We start from the raw sequence: 21,229 nt of genomic DNA, 5'->3' as shown, positions 1-21,229 counted from the left end.
AGGATCAGACTTCACTATTCTCTTCAGGTAACAGATTCTAACCTTCAGAGGGAAATTTTAACCTAGAACTACTAGTAGTATTAGTTAAATACCCTGAAATAAGCATCTGAATTGGACCCAAAATCTAATTCCACCAGCTTCGATCTGCTCCAAAACCTGTAGTGCCTTTTTTTTTTTTTTTTTTTTTTTTTTTTTGGCTTCTGATCTGAAACTAAGGCCACACGAGGGCAGTGCAGGGGGGAGTAAAATCCATGGATATGCATTTAACGACAAAGCTGAGCTTCCTGCCTTGTGATGTTACCTAGAGAGGTAGAACTGTGCTTGTGGCCTGAGCTTGTTTTTTCTGTCTTTTCTCCCTCTTCACTTATTATTTCCTTCTCACCTGCAATGAATGCTCACTCTTCCTAAAGATGTAGTTCTAAAGTACCTCATAGACCGAGACTTCGGCACGCTCTGCTAATATAAAGTCACTGACTGGGTTCTTAATCGGGGGGGAGGGAAGAAAGGGAATGTAAGAGACATACAGACTGATGTGCCAGACCTGCAATTTGAAGAGGTGAACATTTTGTTCTGGAACAAAGTCTTCAGAACTGTGATTAAACGTCAGTGAGTTCCCTCACATAAACCAAAATGCAAAATCCCCTGGGAAAGCAAACAAAGGGCAATGTCCTTGTTTAGCCAAGTGTCATTTTGCTATAATTTCCCTAAAATAGGAAACATATTCTTCATTAACACTTAGCTAAGCCCTCTTTCCTCTCAGACGCTCAACAGGATTCATTTCAAGAGTTTTCTTCCAAGTAACTGGAATTCTTAAAACCTTCTAGATCACTTTTACTGTGTACATACTCTTAATACATGCAACATGTATTTACATGAACACAGGAATATTCATTTAAGTTAGCATACATTGGACTTCACTGACCGTTTAACTTCACTATCTTAGAAACATAAATCACTTAGTATACGTTCATAGTATTCCACAAGTTATCTTCAGTTTTGCCTCAGTAAGCAACTGATTATTTTAAAACTGATATTGCCATCCCATAGTTAGATGGGTGATGGACAAGAGAGTCTCTCTTGGATCCTTTAGGAAATACCCCATTTTAAAAATCATTACACAGTATCCTGTTCAAAGATTGATCATTATCCATCACATGCTTTTACTCCTGCTGTTCAATTCTCACTAATGCAAAGAATCACACTCTTCTTTTTCAGCATACTCTGTATTACATCCCCTGTATCATTAATGTCAGCTACAGCTGTGATAATTCATCCTTGAAGAAAGGAAATAAATTAATGTGGTAGAACCTCTCTGTCTCAAGACTGGGTTGATTAGGTTCCACAAAATTATGTATTCTTAGTCACAATTGATGCTAAGGCACCGAAGCATACTCCAGCTGTTTCTGTGTATCATACAAAACCACTGCTCAAAAAAAATGCTTGTATCTGCCACTGAATCCAATCAATTAAATCCCACTTTAGGGCTTCATTTTTGTTTCTGTTTCCTTCCAAATTCCCATCTCATTACATGGACTTGTTTTGCTGTATGAGCTCCAGTACATAGAAAACTACAGTGCATATTTTTATTTGCACACCAGCTAATGCATCCTTGGTCATAACAGGAACTCTGATCTCTCTCACACAGCTCCTGTACTTTGCCTCAAAATGAGCTTCAAAGTCATTGCCTGTTACAGACAAAATACCAGTCTCTTTCATGGGAACAACAGATTGGCCTTTGACTTATAAATGGCCAAGATCTGGGCCTAAATCTTTTCTGTCTTCTGCCTCTGATAGTTTGCTATAATTTGAGAAAACTGGTTCTGCCAAGTTTGGGTACACAAATGTTATGGTTGTCTTACAGAAAGAACAGCATTTAGCTCAAAATAGAGCCCAGTGTTTTTACAGTTAAAAAAGTCAATTCTGAGATCCCATACCGGATGCCTAAATGTAAGTGTCTCACTCCTACAGTGGATGTGTGTTTTGGCATGTGAATGCAATATATAATTATCTTATTCAGAAACATTTTCTAAGAACATGGCAATTTTGCAAAACCAGCCTCTCAAATATATGACAGTTGTGCCTGCTGTTGGAGAGGACATCAATCTGAGAAATGTTAGCCTGGGATCCCTATTCACTGTTCCTAAGGAGGTACTCCTCATTAACGTCTTATTTCAATTTTCATCTTACAAAAAAAATACTTATGACAAAGTGGAACAAATAAGGCGAAGTTGGGTAAGCACTTTTTTTTTGTTGTTGTTTTTATGAGAAATACATGCTGATCTGAATTCTGGGCAGAGTCGTCAGCTTACTGAGCAGCTTGTTGTGCAGAGTGATTAGAATAAAGACTTAACGTGGACCTAAGATTCCTTGTCACATGTGATTAAGAATGTTTGTGAAGACACTACTTCGTTAATGTAAGAGATTTAGGAACCTACTATTAGAATTAACTTCCAGATCCAGTTCTTCATGTCAAAAACAAGTGATTCATTTGCAGGTCAATATATTTCAGGGTTTGTTAATTTTACTAAGTGATTTAAATGTCTATATTGTAATGCAAATCAAAATGAGAATCTCTAATTGTGTTGAAATTGTTTGTAATGTACTCACTGTTCCTTTTACTAATAAATAGATCTCTATGCTTTCTTATGAAGTTCTTTCCATAATATACAGAGTAAGAGCGTCCAAAAATAAGAGAGAAGTAAATGATATTAAGGCACCATCCTAAAGATGTTTTGTAATTTTAAATATTTAACACCATCCTGCCATCAGCAAGATTGACTAAAATAGAGGTTAAAAATAGGAAAACTAATCATTTAACAGAACAAAAGGTTTCAAAAAGTACTGAAAGCCTGTAGGAAATGCGGTACTATTGGTCAGTGCTGTAACTAACAATTAAATAAAGCCAAACAAATTATTCATAGTAAAAAAAAAATCTACTGAAAAAATGAACCCATCTTACTCATAGCAGAATTTAAAATGACTTTGATTCCTCCAAATGCATTTTTTGGTCTGGTAGGGATGGGAAGACTATCCACAATGACCAGCATTCTCTGGTTGGATGCATGGCAGGTGTGATTTATTTTTTTCCCAGTGATTAACTGGAGATTTTGGAGGAAAAGGATATTTTCCTGTTTGTTAGCAACCCTATGTCTTCAGTACTGTTTCATAAGAGAGAAAAAAAAAAAGAGCACAACTACATCTTTGTGACATGAATAATAGATCACAGCAATATGTAATAGCCCAGCAATAATTTCAGATAACAGCTAATGAACTGGACATTTGTGGTATAAATACTTCAACACTAGGAAAAGAGAACTGTGGCCTTAAGAACTTCCTATCTGTCACATGGCAACTGACAGTAGAGAAACAGTCATAACCATGTTCTGCACAAACACCAGCACTGAAGTTAGCCCTTTTATTCCAAAGCACGTGTATGGATTTTAAAGCATTATGGATTAGCTCATCTCTAAATACTGCACTTCCTCAACAGGTTTGTGCTGTTCTTTACAAATGCACAGCCAAAGGCTACTGCTCAAAACATCACCTGCAGTCTGCAGATGGCAAACCTACTTACTGAGCTGCAAAGAAAGTAGAGAACTCAAACCTCCACAGTATTACTTTTGCTCAACATTTGCACCCAGGCAGTCTCTGTTTAACATCCTGCAGAACACAGTGGTACTACTCACACAGACATGGTACAACCAGTTGCCCTGAGGAGGTGGTGAGCTCTACAGTAACACAGACTCTCTGTTCCATTGGACTACACCAATGGGTCAGGACCTTGGCAGCTCTCTGGAGGAAGTCCTGTCTTCTCAGTTTTGCCAAGTGCTGAACTGGCTTGTGGGCATTTAAAAATATGTTTTAGAAGTAGTTTTGGTGCTGGGGGAAAAAAAAGCAAAACAAAAAAAACCCCAAAAGACTGACTTTTCCCGATTGTATCTCTGCAATGCAGTGAAGAGAAGAGTCGCACATAGCTGAATGGGAGCCCAGCCCTGCTTTGTACTTGCTGAACTCAAAGTACAGCAAGACCAGTAAAGTACAGTCAGCTCTACAGCACAATTACTGCTTTCAGGCTACATGATAAGATCAGACAGAGCTTCTACTCTCAGCACAGGGATAAAAGCTAACGATAGCAAGACCTTGGGGTAAAAATCTTTCACTTCCTGCCACTGTAAGCATTCATGGATTAGAAAGAATGTTTTTTTTTCCTTTGTCATATAGCTCTCCCACAATTTGAATAGGTATATTTGGGGTCTAAAATGATTTTTATGATAGCTTTTGCATAAACAGCATCTTTTGTCCTAAATGACTTTAAGCAAAGGAAAAGTTGTGCATACTTTGCCCAGATGTCATTTGATCTACCATGGAAATGCAGCCAGTCATAGTTTGAAATACAGCAACAGTTAATATTGCATAGCAATGTAAGAGCAGTTCAAGTCAGCAAGTTATGGATGTATTTGTTCCCACTGAAGCTGTTGCTATTATATAGGAAAGGAGTAAACAGAATAATTACTCCATATGGATTTTGGCCAGGAGACAAAAATTAACAGCATTCAGACTTGAGTAAAAATATGCAAGTGTTTAAAACGTCCACAAATTACAGGGACCTAAGTTCTCCATTCCATTTGAATGATGGATGAGCTGGTCACTTTGCTGCCAGCATGTCTCTGACTGGTTTGTCTCAGCCTCTTTTAATCAGTATTTTCTTACTTTATTTGTGTAACAAACATGCTGTGCTTCATCTGCCTACATTCAGTAACGTACATTCCCTCAGTTACAAAACCCATGCACTATTATAGGAAAAAAATTTAAAAAAAAAATAAATGAGTAATTATATTGTACTTTGTACACTGAAAACCTTTAATTTGTTTTAAACTAACAATCTTGTCTGGGACTGGCACTTGCTGCATCCACATTAGTAAGATGCTCTTTGCTAGAGTAGCATATCAAGACTGCCACACCAGCAAAGCTGCATGACTGCAGACTTAGCCAGGCCTATAATCTACATTTGATCTTGGCAGTAATCTCCCACTGACATAATTGATAGGTCTGGTCATGGAGTTCACAGAGCCTAACATTTACACCCTGACCCATAATTATATTTAGACTATACACACACAGACACCTCTTCCTGAACACAGAATAAAAAGCTGCACAATACATTTTTCAGGAGGACTGCAGAGACTCTACACAACTGTCTGTAAAGTCAAAATCCCTTTTCAGAACTTTCCATCATGCCATGCAGTAGCTATTAATATGTAGCCAACCTCCTGTACATATCATATAAAGAAGATCAGGGAAATAACTAGGATATGAATTCATGAGCCAAGTGAAAAATATCCTTCCTTGAAGCAATCTGGTTATTGAAGAAGGACTGCATGTTATGAGAAATGACCAAGATATTTCTTTAATCAAACATAAGAATCTGGAGTAAGCAAAGGGAGACTTAAATTCTCAGTGACTTTCTAGCTCAGGAGGGCAATACAAAACAGAGGGTTGTTCAGTTATTTTATTATAAAAGCGAGTGATATGCATGCTTAAAACATGCACTGAGGCAACGAGAGCCTGCAAAATATTCAAGTAACCCTAGATCACATTAGCATAGCTTTGATCTGCCAGAATAGCACTGGCAGTAAACTTTAGCTTTGTACTGATTCCTTTATTTTAATTTTTTTTTTACCAGCTGTTTTACCAACTTCTTGTAAAATCCCTTGTATATCTAATCTTGACTTCAAATTCAACATGCAAATTGCCCCACGCATTTAAGTCTGATCCTGATTTATACAGAAAACAAACACGCTTTGTTTCTTCAAGGGTTGACTGAACAAACACCAAGAAGTGTTGTCAAAGGGTGCTTTTTCAGTTTCAAGCTTGCAGTTGAAGTTAAAAGATAGAATGTTTGTGTTGACTAAGCTTAATATTGTTACACTATAGCAGTCAAGAAAGTTCACCATGGGAATTCCCCAATACTTGCTCACCAGAAACAACATTAGCAGAATCTTTAAAAGGGCCTCCAATTCGCCATTGCCGAAGAGGAGGAGGAGGAATATTTCTTCACGTGATCAGAGTGTCTGCCCAAGGAAAATGAAAATACTCCCTTCTGAAATTTTTCATTTCCTGTAGATCTGAGTTTCTGTCACTCAAACAGCATAACAGAACTTCATAGAAATTAGAAAATGAAACTTATTCCCCAGAAGGCATTGTACTAACCACAGCAGCTCATACTCTCCTAATGCATTTATTTACTGCATATATTGCAGTAGTTCCTCCTTTGACAGCCCCAATTTTTTAAGGAATTTTATTCACATTCTTCTGGGACTGATAATTATTTTCTCAGAGTCTCTGTTCCAGGAAAGGATCACAAGTGGAGCTCAGTCACAGGGAATGAACTCAACAAACAGTTGGATACTGCCCCTTTGCAGCTCAACTGCCCGCTGATACGAGGTCAACACTTTACAAGTCAGACTTTGAGTGGGCTTCCTTCCTCACAACCCCTTTACCTGGGTAAAAATCCAGAAACTACTTTCTTAAAAGAAGAGCATCAGTTATATTCATGGGCACAAGCAAAACCAAAGAGCCTTGTAGAGAAATGCTTTCTTTCAGAAATGCTGGTATACGTGGCCATTTTACAATTACACTTTTCTTAGATGGTGTGTTAGGACACAGCTGACACTGAATGGTTAACATTAAACCACATCAGCTGTTCTCATGACCATAGTAACAGGGCCCATTACTAGTTGCCATTAACATGCAGCTGAGTGCTTAATGTAAAATTGCAGCTCTGAGTCAACTAATCACAGGCACCAAATGAATGAGGAAGCATTGTCTAAATCCTTATTTTCAAGTTATTATCTAAATTCTTTGTTGTCATATTGTGTTGTATTTGTTTTGGCAAGTGTTTAATTTAACATCAGGTAATTTTTTCTTTTAAGTAATGGGATCACATTCTCCCAAAAGCAATTCTCTTTGCTTTGTTTTCTAAAATAAAACAATCTCCACATAATCCAGACAGCTCCAGCAATCACTCCCCTGACAACATATCAGCCAAACAGAGGGATGTGTCTTAAAATGTAAGAAAACACAAATCAAACACTGTATGCCATCCTCATGCTGTCAAAATTCCTAATGAAGACTGGCTGTATGTGATACTCACCACGTCAGCCCTAATAGCTCTCTAAGGACAGCAGTAGAGATCTGTCAGTGATGCAGCCTAGACACTTTTTAACTGAAATTTAAAGTACTACATATATATATCCTGCAATTCCAATCAAGAAATAGTCTTATGTATTTTGTTTCTCTTAGAGGGAATAAGTATTACAATGCATAAAACAAAGCCTTTAAAAAGTGAAAAAGGGTACAAAGAAACTAAAGCTAAATTAAAAAAAAATAAAAAAAAAAAGAATCTAGAAATAACACCAGTTTTCATGGAAGGACCAAGTCTGCCTAATTATAAGGGGAAAACAAAACTCCATGCAAAGGCTTATGTTCAGACATAACTTTTAGTCCTCCCTTGAAGCATAATTCATCTGGAAATCATTCTATTGCCATATTTACTGCCCCGCTTATTTTGACATTGGTTACTGTAACTATCAGAAAGATCAGCAGGGTGGAATGGATACAGGAGTTGTAAGGAGAAAGGGACTAGCACGACAGAAAGACATTACACAGAACGCTGCTCACCCATGCCTGAAGATCTCAGCTCGCAAGGAAAACTCCACGGGGGAGGTTCTCCAAGCAGAGACCCTCCCCTAGTTGCAGCCAGCAACTAGGGTCTAAGAGAGGTGCTGCCAGGCTCCAACCCTCCCAGTCAGACAGCTAAATTGCCTTCACCTGTGCTCCCAGGGCTGACTGGGTCCTTTCCACAGGTGCTCAATCAGTGGGTCAGGCCACAGCTCAGCTGTGCCTGTACAGTTACTTTTAGAGAAAAGGAATTAGAGCTCTATTAAAATGGGGAATATTTGGAACCCTTGAAAGCCAGACCCAGGGGTATGCTAGTCTGAACACTGAAGGACTATTCATAAAGTTGCAATATTTCATTGAACAGTCAGGATTTTTGCTACTGTGAAGTTTTCTAAGGTTAATTTCATCTCACTGGAATCCCTGGGGACACCTCTAATAGCTTTTATAGGCTTCTGGTTTTCCACTTTAAAGAATTATGGAGAAATTCCATACCCATCCCAAAATTTACATTGGTATATGATCATAATGTCAGCCTGATTTCTTGAAGTTCTTATTCCTGCAGCAAAATGCAGTGGGAAAATGCAGCATTAAACTTCTGTGTGGCATTCAGCCTTAATGTTTCAATAAATTACTCATGCAAGTCTTTGTATCAACTTATCTCTTTGTAACTACTAGGCAAAACCAGGGTTCGTTCTGGGGAATTTGCTGCCATTTGGAGACTGTTCTGTTGCACAAGAAGTAGAAGTGGAGAATTCAGTTTGCTTTTTTGATTTTAAAAGCCAATATAGTTGAGGTTTGGTAACTTTTGTACTTTCACTAATCCAGAGAAAACAAATCAGAAAAAAAACCAATTTTTTTTCCCCCAGAATTAATGTTATGTGAAACATAATAACCTCTTTTTCTAAAACCAAATGGTCCTGTACCCATATAACAAAAAAATTAGTTTCAAATGGAGTTTGTATTACTACATTTTTGTCACTGAGCAAGAGTGCATTTTTATTAGGCCTTCTGTAACAAAATGAAATAACTATTTATAATGAAATATATGTGTGCAATGCACCAGTAACACAAAGCCACAACGTATTACGCATTCTTGCTGCACTTCTCGTGATGAAGTTTCCTGTAGTTCATTACATGAAACATAAACATGAAATTAAGATATATTTTAGAAATATATTGAAGATGGTTTGATTAGAGTACAAAGTTTGACCGAACGAAAACACAGTGTAAAGCATTTACCCAATGCTCAGCTTAAGTTTATCAAAATGTTTTGTTCAGTGCAATTGTTATCAATTTTTTTTTCTTTTTATTTCCCCTCCCCTTGTTTTCAGGTGATGTGAAAGTCCATTAACAGTTAATTCAGACAAGCTCGCTTTCCTCATTCAGTTTTGTAACTTTTTTTATCAGTCACCCAAGGCTATCAGCATAGGTCTGAAAGCACTGCATTAGCAACAAAGCAATTATTTCTAGTTACAGATTTTAGAGATCTCTCTTCTGAAATATACGTATTACACCTGAAACTACTCTGCATTTCCAAGGAAAAAATGAGTTCTTCCTTGGATCCAGAACTCTAAATATAAGTTAAAAAAGAAAATAAAAAACAAACTTTTCCCTGGTTTACAGCACTCACAAAAATTATGAAATCCTAATGGATTATTCCAACTCGATCCATGCAAAATAACAGTTGGTCAATCATTGCTTGTGCATAGCTGATTCCTAGTAAATCTGATCTATCACACTGGTCATTGTATAACAGAAATGCTCCTTTTGTCTTTTTGTAATTACAAAATTACAAAACCATGACATGTCCACAAATATTTTTTGTCAATAACAAGCTATAAAGCAAGCCTCTAAACTGTATCCTTAGAGCGACACCACGAAAAATCACATAGAAAACTCTTAATCATCTTTTCAGCTAATCTGAATACAGTTTACAACATAAAACTACCTACCCTGCAGGACTCAATCAAAGTTGCCTTCCTGTGCTAAACAACGAGCAACAACACTGTCAGAAATTTCACAGCAATAAATAAATATGACCGTTCACTCCAATCTATAAAGCTCTTACCTGAGGCTGGCACTTGCAGCAGACTATGCCACGACTGCACAGAAATTCTCTGAATACCTGATCCTGCAGCTCCTTTATGCTGTTCTGTGCTCTTCTCCAGAAACTGAAGAAATCAAGGTTTCCCCAAGTTCCTATACGTTCAGCAGCCAAGCTGCCTCTACTGAAACACCTGATCTGTTTGGGGAACACCTCCCAGGAGCCAGGTGGTGGTGTTAGTCCACAAAGGACTGCCTGCATAGGCACAGCTAATTCTGCAGGACCCTCCAGCTGCAGCCATGGGCAGGGCTACATATTCCCAGCTGCTACAGATAGAAATCTGATTGCAGTCATTTACTTTAACACTAGATGAGGTACATTCACATACCTTTATATTTCTGCATAGACAAAAATTCTCTGAACCATACCCCTCTGGTTAGCCCATAGAAAAGAAGAAAAGGTTGAAAACAGAATATGTCTATTGTACTTAATTTATACTACTGTTGCTAAACTTCCCAGATACCTCATTTTGCTTACTTTATGTATATTTGAATATATACCAAACATGGATCTCCTTCCAGAAGTACATATAAGGATCTCAGTGCCAGGGAAGGTTATGGAACAGATCACCTTGAGTATGATCATATGGCAGGTGCAGGACAAACTGGGGATCAGGCTCAGCCAACATGGCTTCATTAAGGTTGGATCCTGCCTGACCAACCTAATCTTCTGCAACCAGGTATCTTGTTTGGTGGATGAGGGAAAGGCTGTTGACATAACCTACCTAGCTTATAGCAAAGCCTTTGACACTATTTCCCGTAGTATTCTCCTGGAGAAACTGGCACCCCATGGCTTGGACAAGTACATACCCTCTTTGCTGGGTAAAGAACTGGCTGGATGGCCAGGCCCAGAGTACGGTGGTGAATGGAGTTAAATCTAGCAGACCACTGGTCACGAGTGGTGTTTAAAGGGCAGATGTAGTACTTAGGGGCATGGTTTAGAGGGTAATATGGGTGTTAGGTGGATGGTTGGACTAGGCCACGCTAGAGGTCTTTTCAAACCTTATGATTCTGTTACTCTGTGATAGCAGAGGCTCACCTGAGGCTGATCCAGAACTTGCATTTTTAAATATGCATTCTTGTACTGCCAGATTTACTACCTATCAGGCATAAAATGCAGTGCAGATTGGACCATCTGTGAGGGAATGTGAGAAGAAGGGTTTCTATTCAGTACTCTGAGCTCTTTCTCTGCTGGAAATTTTGGTACAAGATGCCAAATGGAATCTGGAAATATGTATTATATATGTATTAATTTTGAACTTATAATTAGAACAAAGAAAAGAAAGGAAGACATAGCAAGCAGGGCTCAGTGCCCTGCTTGAGGTAAGTTAACAGAACATTGGGAACAAAAGATGCTTAGCTCTGTGCTGCTCTCAAAGGTGGTTGGAGGGCAATGTAGGCCAGTGGTGGCTGCTCTAAGCTTTGTACACAGGTCTCTTCTTTTTCTCAAAATTAAATGTATTTCAGACTGCTTACTCACTATTCTGATTACCATAAACCAATTGGTCAGCTTGATAATTCACCAGATCAACACTTGTGTTATCCCCCCTCAAATTATTCAGTGAATAACAAATTACCTCTTAAGATATTGAGAAAGACAACAAGACAACAACCATTATGCTTCCCAGAAAGTAGCCCCACAAAACAACCAGCAAAAAACAGTCTGCAATTGCAATAAAGACCAGAGGAGAGACATTAACCCAAGCAAAATCAGGAATCAGAGCAGGTGCACAGAGTCTACGGAAGGCAACTTGGGTCTGGCAATGATTGTAACAGCAAAAAGCTTTAAGTTATCCCCTGCAGCAGGTGATGGGCACACTATGGGTGTCCTTCTGCTGTGAATGGAGGCACAGCAGACCTCACCCTTCACAGCCAACAATCAATATTTACACAAAACCCACAGAAAGTTGATAAGTCCACCAGACTGCAAAAGAAAGTCAACAAGTGTTTTCACCAGAAAGAAAATATCTGCCTGTTTGAATGTGCAAGATGCCAATAGATGTATGTAGGTGGTAGAAAAAAGCAATGTCCCACTCACTGCAAAGAGCAAAGACGAGCTACAGCCAAACAGAGCATAACCTGGCTCCTTGCCCCTCTGCATTTATAGTCTGCCCTTGTAATGTGTGTGGTCTAAAACCACTAACTTTAAAGTTTTTGATGTGGGAATATATAACTGTGTGTGGGAAAATGTATTCTGTTAACATTTATGTACGTTTAGCAGGCATTCATTTCAAAGTGAGTTCTGAGATACAAAAATAGCAGAAATATGCAAGGGAAAATGTTCAATGTTTTTCTTAGGCCTTATTCCCATCTGTTAGATTGAAGTATTCAATTAGACACAGAACTATTACTTTGACTTATAAAGCACCTTTTCTCCAGAAAATACATTGCTGTTTACAGCGGATTCATTCACCTTCAGCACACTCTAGAAAAATAAATACTATTAAACTCTCCTTTGCAATGGGACATCTGAATGAATAGAAAGTAGATTACCTGTGAGCTAATGGAAAACTAGGAGACAGAAAATAAAACAGGACTCCTAGTTCCTAGCATCATATTTTAAAACACTAGATACGTTGTTAATGTTTATGTTTTTAAGCTGAATGTTGTGGAACTGTTTGAAGACACCTCTAAGAGGCAACAGAACAGTTCAGAAAAAAACAGCTTGAGAAACCAAAAGGCTACTTTTCCTTTCTTTTTTTCTTTGCAGTCTGTCAACAATACTCACAGTGGCATTAGACACACCTGCCTTGGGATACCATTTGTCAGCTTTGCCTGATGCTGCACAGGACATCATAAAATATTTTTATAAGTGCACTCCTTTTAACTTGTAAACAATGCTACAGTGAGTGGCTTGAAAACCTTGTACTCAGGAGAGCTTGGACCATATCTCACCAGTGCCAGGGAGGAAGTAAAAAGAAGACATGACAATAGATAAAGATGAACAAAGGATAACAAAAGATAACAAAGGAGAGAAATTGTTTTCAATAACAGAGAGTAGCAGAAACAGAAAAAAGCAATTAAGAAGAGCTAAAAGCTACACGACCCACTGCCACAATATGGTTAATAAATACATATATTTTTTTTAAATGCATAGCAACAGCCCTTGATGATCTTCTCTAGCTGGCATGAACCTTTAAACCTCCTGTCTAGAGAGCAGATTAGACTCAGCTTTCCTTTTGCTATTTACAGGCAAGCTACAATAGCAGAATGCTGCAATCCAGTGATTGTGCACCAACACAGATACCCCATGCTAGGAAAACTTGTCCTCCACTGGCCACAGCAGCATCACAACAACATTGTGCAAAGTGGCTGACAGTGAGAGATAAAGGGGATCCTCTCAGTATTAGGTCAAAATTAGTGACAACCTCTGCTGTGAGCATCGTGAACACAAGTCCATCTACCATAATAAAACAACTATGAATTACACAAGGCTACCTGACAGCAGAACCTGCAACTCATAAATGTACCTTTACTTAGAAATTAAACAAAAACAAACAAACAAAACAAACAAACAAAAAAAACCCCTGCGTCTGGTGCCTAAATGTATATCTTATGTGTGCAAGGATGGAAGGCTGACATTTAACTATAAATAAATATTCCTAGAAGATACTTGAGAAGTTGGTTTACACAGTAAATTGTGCATATTTACAATGCATGTTATGGACAGAGCCATTGTTACGCTTGCTCCTTTCTCTTTTAACTCCCAACTAAGTTACGGGAAGATGAGCTTTTCCACCATGTTATATGAGTCTGTGGTAACTACCTAGGTTATAGACCCATGTTATTCCTACAGCAATCAGAAAATCGCTCAGTACAGTTTGCTTTCAGACCTTTGCTCAGCTTCCTTCTTACAGAAAAAATGCTTCTCAGCAGTTTGCTGAACAAAAGCACATACTGGTCATTTGGCAAACAATATTACGGTTATGCAACTGACATCATCAGCCTTTCTCCGTTAGCACTTATATACGTAGCATATGTTCAAGGCTCATTTGCCATGCACTTGGCTGCAACATGGGAGTCCCAGATGGAGAACTAGCTTTGTCATATCCATGTTGACCTCCATAAAATGTTTCCACATACAAATTAAAGAACATATAAAAATAGAAAGTGGAGATAAAGAAAACACTCTGGTGGGGCTTCTTTTTAATTATACATCTTCTTCTTTGTTCTGTTCCAAAACACTAAAAATTAGTACTGTAGGCAGAGACTGGGTGCTAAAGGCCCACTGAATAGTAGTGTCTTACTGATCTGTTGTAACAGGAAACATCTGTGCTAAATTCAGAGTTTAACAGCTCTTCCTATTTTCCATTTCAGTTGTGGAACATCCACAGCACACTATCAAAACTTGTTTGAGTTCATAGTCACGGTCACTTCAAGTCTAACACTGATCTGTTGCTGTGCTTCATTTCAACAAGTACAGATTTCAGAACACCAATTTGTTTAATCAAATATCCTGTGTTTAATCCCAAACTCACAGATTTGCAGTTTCAGAAGACACAAGAACGTCAATACTTTCTAGCAGGCTACATTCATGTGTATTTCTGTGAAAATAGACAACTCCTCTTTTACCATCCAGCAGCACCACAACAAAACTTCCCTATCACTTGAATTGGTCTCCCGAGCAAGCTGATTTCCAGCCTACAGTCGCCACCAAAATGAGAGATCACTGAGCTCTGAATTTTATGTATTACAACATACAGGAAGTCATCTTCAAAAAGGAAAGATGAACTCACTAAAATATCTACTATACCGTGTCATTTGAAGTGACTCAAATGTCTACAACCACTCTCCAAATAAGCCCTACATACCTTCTGCACTGCAAAGAAAAACAAGGCAAATATTTTCTATACCTTGTCCTTTCCATTGCTTGGTAAGATCTAGTTTTTGAGCTGTTTTCTTATAAACTGAGCTGGAATTGTCCTGATGAGACATATGTGGAAATAAACCAACAGGCCACCCTCCTTCAGTTTAGCTGGATTTTCATTTCGACATTTTGTTTGCTCTTATATACTGACTATATGGATTACTCAGCCAGCTATGCAAAATACAGTTAATCATTTGGTCTTCTCACTTTAAGATGTCAACTTGTACTTCAAGTGGTTAAGTAGTATATATATTTCCAGCTTAGATAAATCTAGTGTTCATAAATGAGTCTGAGATTATCAGTGTGAGAGTATTACCAGTGATCTACAGTTATATATAGGTAAAATTTTTCCTAAAGTCTCCCATATGCATCTGAAAGATCATTTGCAGATAACGCTCAGCTTATCACATGCTACAATTTTGAGTCTTCTCCAGAAAAACTTGCAAAGTAGAGTAACCCTTTTAAAAGCCAACACCATGGGCCACATGTCCCATTACCACAGCAGTAAGCAGACTGAGAAACCACTGTTAAATTTCATATTCCTTCACACCTACAAAATTACCAAGTAAGAAAGAAAAGAGCAAGAGTGATTATACAAACTCACAATACAACTCCTATTGAACAGATCACATTGCTTGTCCCAAATCAATGAAGACTGCTCAGACTGATTCAAAAGTATATGCCAAACAGAACATGAAACTGAGCTAAAACGTTAAGGTTCAGAAAGGTTAAATACTTCCAATATTGTTTTATTGCTCCATTCTGTCTGGCTCCAGACACTTCAGAAAGGATAAGTTTCTGAAGATGCTTTCAAGTAGCTTTTGAGACCAGAATCTCAGAAAGTGTGGAGTAGGTTTTAAATGTATATTTATCCTACCCAATGCTCAAAGTATTTAAAGGCTCCTTACATCACTTAAGTAAGCCAATTTTCTGCCCATTAATCTTCTCTAATGTTGTACAACTGTAGAACTGCCAGAATACACCCAATCTAAGAGTTTACTAATTCAGAATCTGACTTTAGCTAGAAGACTAATGAGTCGTTGATTGGCCTTGGAAGAAACAAAGCATTTGGGGGCCATAATTAACCACCTCAAACAGTTTGATAGAGAAGGCTATTTGGAGTGAGGGAAGATGATGAAAGGTATTTCAGGGAAAGTCCCTTTTCACCCATTGCCCTTTCTTTTGTTTTTTATTGTTTTTTTTTCTTTTAAATCTTCAACTTTTAGTTGGTGGTCAGAAACACTTGTTACAGAGACAGGTGTCAAAAAAATCACACAGTTAGTGGATACAGGAGAGATGACTGCCTGGAAATGTTTTTTTCCTAACGATTAGTCTATCTGTGCTTGTATATGCTCAAGTAGCAGGTTTTTTTTCCTCGTTTTCCCTTTTACTCAAAGGGATTTTTGTTTCATCATTCAGATTTATTTGTTCATGTCTACTTTGTATATTTTATTCCAATTATTCTTCTTTCACCTTTGTTGTCTCCGTTTGTTCTTCCCTTTTCATAAAGGCTCAATTTCAGTGGCATCAATTTCACAGAAATGTAGGTTCTGCTCTTGTAACTCCTAAGAGTCATCATCAATCAGCATATTAATATTTAATGTCTTTCAAGTTCTTTTGCTTTGGCATGGTTCTCTGCCTTTTATTTTAAGTGCTTTCAAGTGTATCCTCTTCAAATATGTTGCCTTCAATAAGCCCTAGTTGTCTTGTTCTGGCTGTCCTCTTTATTCATAAGAGCCATCAATCAATTTCTGAACTGCTTTCTATCTGCTATCAAAAACTCTCCTTCCAAGCACAGTAGTAAAAAGGGAAGGGAGAGAGCACTGCTGTTCTTGCCATGCATTCATTTCTTCCAGATGGGTTTCTGTTTGGTGTGAAGGAGGTGAACAAGCAATGCAGCTTCAAACAGCATTATTGCACTTGTATTGTTTTTGCTTAGAGCCATAAAGCTCAATTCCCAGGGGAAAAAGGAAAAAAAAAATGGAAGTTGGACTGGGTTTGAGTCTTCCAATGAGATTTGTTGCAAGTGTTTAGCTGCTTCACACACACTCCAGTGAAGTGTCTGGCCTCTGCACTGGGTAGCAGAGATGTAGAGCACTTTGCCATAAACAGGAGTATCCCTAGCAGGGGTTACCAAAGCCACACACACTTATTACAATATTGAAACCGCAGCACTGTGTCATATATGGAAGTCAGAAATCACAGCTATATGAAATTCTTGCTTTAACAATGATAAACTCAATATAAAATTTTACAGGCTATCTAATCATCCCTGAGATAGAACACAATACTGAAAGCCTAAGTAAGATAGAATGCGGGTGGGGAAAGTTTGTGGCTTGGCTGTATGACCCTTTCTAGTAGCATACAATCAAGCAGAAACATAGCACAGCACACAGCAGAACTTACTGTTTAAAAAAAAATAAAAAAAGAGTCAGGGAGCAGTTCAGCTCCTTGATTTTCTTAGGGCAGGAGGAATATGCAGGCACAGAATATTCCACACACAATGCAAAAGCATGGGCAGCCCAGATTTACTGGGATTTGCTCTGCACTTTTACTTGGTTCAGCTGATCTGTACTTCACTGATTTGTGGAGCTTTCAGTGACTCGCTCCAAGTGAACAGAGTATCCATAAGGCAGACACATAAGCTGAAGAATAGCATTCCTTTAAAGCAACTAAACAAGCCATGTATTGTTACAAAAAGCACTATGCTAACAGAAGGGAACAAAAAATGCTTTTTTTTCTTCAGTTGAAAGTAGAAGCAGATGACCCATTACTGCACAGTTCTCTTTATGTTTGGCATTTGAATCTTGGATCTCTTCTTTGTTTACAACTAATGCAAGGTATTCAGTGAAGCATACTTTTAAATTTATAAAAAATTACATTTATGCAGAATATATTAAACTTGAGGGGAACCAAAAAGCACAAGAATATAATTGTTAGTCCCAGCTGCGCATTCACAGGAAAAGTCAGACAATATTACCAGTAATGAATCCTGGGAAGAAGGCTGCTTTACCAGGGGCTGCTGAGTATAGAATCCACCTTGTAAAAGAAACTCATATTTCCCAAGACTCCGCTTAAGAAAAAGAGTGGCTTTCTTTCATATGAGTAAGCCAAGTTTGCTTACCAATCATTTATAAATGTAATACTGAAAAGTCTGATTGCTGAGTAGGGCTGCTGGCAAGTTCCAGGCTGAGCAGATGTTGTATGTTTGACATAGGCCATGAATCCACACAGAAGTCCACCTAAAAATACCTCTTCAGAGTAATTTGATATTTAAAAAAATCTTAGGAATGACGAAACAAATAAATATAAATTATAAACATAATAAATTCTGGATTAAAAAGTTGCATTAAAAATTCAACCATATAAAAAAGCTCCTTACTCTATAACCTCAGATGTATTCATATAACCATTTATATGAATCTTTTTTCATATGTCAGTGGATAATTATAGGAACACAGAGTGGGTCCTCAGCTGATGAAAATCATTACAGCTTCACAGGAGCCAATTGATTCCAGCTGAAGTTCTGGTCCATAAAGCCTCTTCTAAACCCAAAAGAACGTCTTGTACTACAATGTTATTGGTCATCGGGTGACTGAAAACCATCCTGATGAACAGTTTGGTATTGGGAACAATAAAAAAAAAAGACCATGTGAAATTTCTGTTCCATGTCCCTTTATTTAAGTTGATTAAGAAAATATGTTTCAGAAAAAGCTTGCATGGTAACACACACCATTAGTCACGTGCTGCTTTTCAATAATGAAACCATAAATTTTATTATAGATGTGAATAAGAGCAAGATGTCTAACTAATTGGAACATTAGCCAAAAAGCAGATGGTGATTCTGATTAAGAGCACACCTCCTGGGTGTATGGCGTACAAGCAGTATCTCTAGCAGATGAGAGAAGCTTATCAAGCCCTTTAACAATATACACATAAACCAGATATAAATACAGTAATATAAGCTTGAATTTTATTTTTGGGTGCTGCATGTTTAAGAAAAGATTCTGTTTCATGTAAGGTAGGCAAGCATTAGCCTCCATACAGCACAGTGTATGCATTCTCTTTTGCATAAATAAGGAATCAAAAAGAAGAACAGTCTGGATTATCTCTTTTTGAATTTGGGATTTAAAAAAAAAAAAATCCAGAACACTGGAGTAGATATGAATGATATCACTGTGGAAAATGAAGTAATATGAAAATGCTTGGTGCCAGGGGGTGTGTGTGTTGGGGGGGGGGGGGGGGGGGGGAAAATCAGATTCACCAATTTGGAAGAATAACAGTTTTTCTTAAATTGATCATTTACATTTTATGGTTGACATATTTAAAACTTAAATATTGGAACTTAAGTTCAGGTAATTCTTAAGATAAAAAGTTTTTACAAGTACCAGGATATACCACTTGCCTTACGCACAGCAGCGGTAACAAATATACCCACTCTAAGGAATAAATATTTCCCTCACTCTAGAAAGTCACACCAGTATACTACATAACTGTTATATTCTGGATGGCATTTTCCTACATCGTTTCTCCATCCTTATAGTTCTTGAGATTTCCATTCCCTAACTTTCTAGAACCTGTGTTGGGCACATCTTTTAGAGATCTTGGCCTTTGCTGATGTTACCAGTGAGAATGCATGCAATGCGGAATCCCACAGGTCATCCTTCCTTGACAGAAGTCAACTGAGGTGCCCCAGCACTACACAGTTTAACTCAGCGTTCTCTGATTCACTAGTGGTCTACTATGAAGACCTAGAACATCCTCTTTTTTAATCTGGAATGGTTTTCCTCAGTAGTTCTGTAGCACTTACAGCATCTCACACAGGTTCAAATGGCAAAGCCATTTAAATGTATGATGGAACACGCAGCAAGTAACTGAACAGCTGTTGTATAGTTCTCCTAAGTACCCATCTCCATTTTTTTCTATTAACATAATGCATAGAAAATGCTTTTCTGTTATACTTGCTATATAAGGAACTAATTCCTGAAACAGTTTAGGTTATATATTTGTAGATCTTCATACTTTCTATACAAATACTGTCATTAACCAAGAGGAGAGAGTGGCTCAACAGTAAGCGACCAGATAAACATGTTGAAGACTGCAAGGGTTAGAATTTCAATATTTGGATTCATAGAAAAATTATTTATCAGGAATCTTCTGCCTCTAATGAGCATCGCACTGCAAGAGATGTATTCTTTTCTTTATGTGCAGATAAAAAGGTAATTGGAATTATTCACACAAATCAGATAGATCAGATCCATGAAAAAAAGAAAAACACTACAACAATGCCTAGTGTGGCAACATTAGAGAGGGCACTGTGAGCAGTTCCTTCCTCCAGAGTATAATCCTATGTGCTCTTTGTGGACTAATGTACCATAGCACACAATTTTGTGCTACCTAAACTCATCTTGAATATGCTGTGGAAACTCTCATTCAAATACTAGAGAATTATCCCATAGCACTGCTTAACTCTGTCACCGTTATTGCTGATGTCACGTGAACACGGCAGAAAGATAAATTAATGCTAGCAATGACTGATGCAGGATTGCCAAATGAAACATTGCAAGGAGAAAGCCAAGTTCCGGTACCTCCTCCTTCTGTGACTTCTCCACATATCATTTTTCCTCTTATCAATTTAAGCAATCATAGAACAATCTAAGTTGTAAAAAAACATCAAGATCATCAAGTCCAACCATCAGTCCAATCCTTTCTAAGATGTAACACCATTGTTGGCAATATTAACTAACATAAAGCTAATAATGAAACAGATAATGGAAATGCACGTGCTAAGGCCTGTGCTGCCATGACTGCACTATTACTGTCAAATAGGTTGTTGGAAATGAGCTAGAGGACATCTCAGGAACTCTGATCAACATGGGAAAATGATAATGCTCCAGACTGATATGACCAGGCCCTCAGAGGAGCATTTTGTCCTGCTCATTGGAACCCACTCCACGGCAACATACACCAACTACTTGAGAGACGTTTTTGTCTTGCCAGACTGCAGTTCACACCAGTTCACTACAGCATTCACACACCTCACCTTAGTTAAGATCCTGCATTGATTTGCAGTATAAAACACATAGCAGTCATAAGAATTTCTTCTCTGAAGTTACTCCTATAATTATTACATACATTTCATTACGTTTATCTAGTTGCCAGTGGAGAGAGGTGTTAATTGTGCTTCACTAATTTTTTCTTTTTTTTTTTTTGTGATAAAAGTGTGTTCACTAAATTTGAAAGGAAATAATTCACAATTATTCAAGAGCAACTTTATCACTGTAATAAGAGTTTGTTACATTTAGAATTCTAAAGGTTTCTCACACATTTTGTCTACATTAATGAAACATTCAGACTAACCTTCAGCTCTCACTGTTATTTCACAATGTGTTCAGATTGAGCTGTTGACCAACCAAATTAGAGTTGCTACCCACGGCCTTCAGCAGTATTTCAAAGCACAAACACCCTTAAGTCCGCTGCGTTCAGAGCTGAGTACTGCTGAGCAGGTAAGAGGACCTAATTCCAAATTACTCTGCCACAAGTGGCATAAAATAAAAAGGAAAAGGCTGGAAATAGATA

General features: G+C 37.8%; 1 protein-coding gene across 1 annotated transcript in view; it reads left to right on the top strand.

Moving 5' to 3' along the window:
• The first annotated feature begins 21,062 nt into the window (after window positions 1-21,062).
• LIPC (lipase C, hepatic type) overlaps window positions 21,063-21,229 on the top strand; it is a 36,451-nt gene continuing 36,284 nt past the window's right edge. The window contains exon 1 of the mRNA XM_015872405.2: window positions 21,063-21,156. The gene's annotated coding sequence lies outside the window, so the exon portion shown is untranslated. The remainder of the gene's footprint in view (window positions 21,157-21,229) is intronic.

This window comes from Coturnix japonica, chromosome 10 (genome assembly GCF_001577835.2).
Source record: "Coturnix japonica isolate 7356 chromosome 10, Coturnix japonica 2.1, whole genome shotgun sequence".
NCBI lineage: Eukaryota > Metazoa > Chordata > Aves > Galliformes > Phasianidae > Coturnix > Coturnix japonica.
The sequence above is the reverse complement of the archived record's forward strand: the minus strand, read 5'-3'. Positions and strand labels throughout refer to the sequence as shown.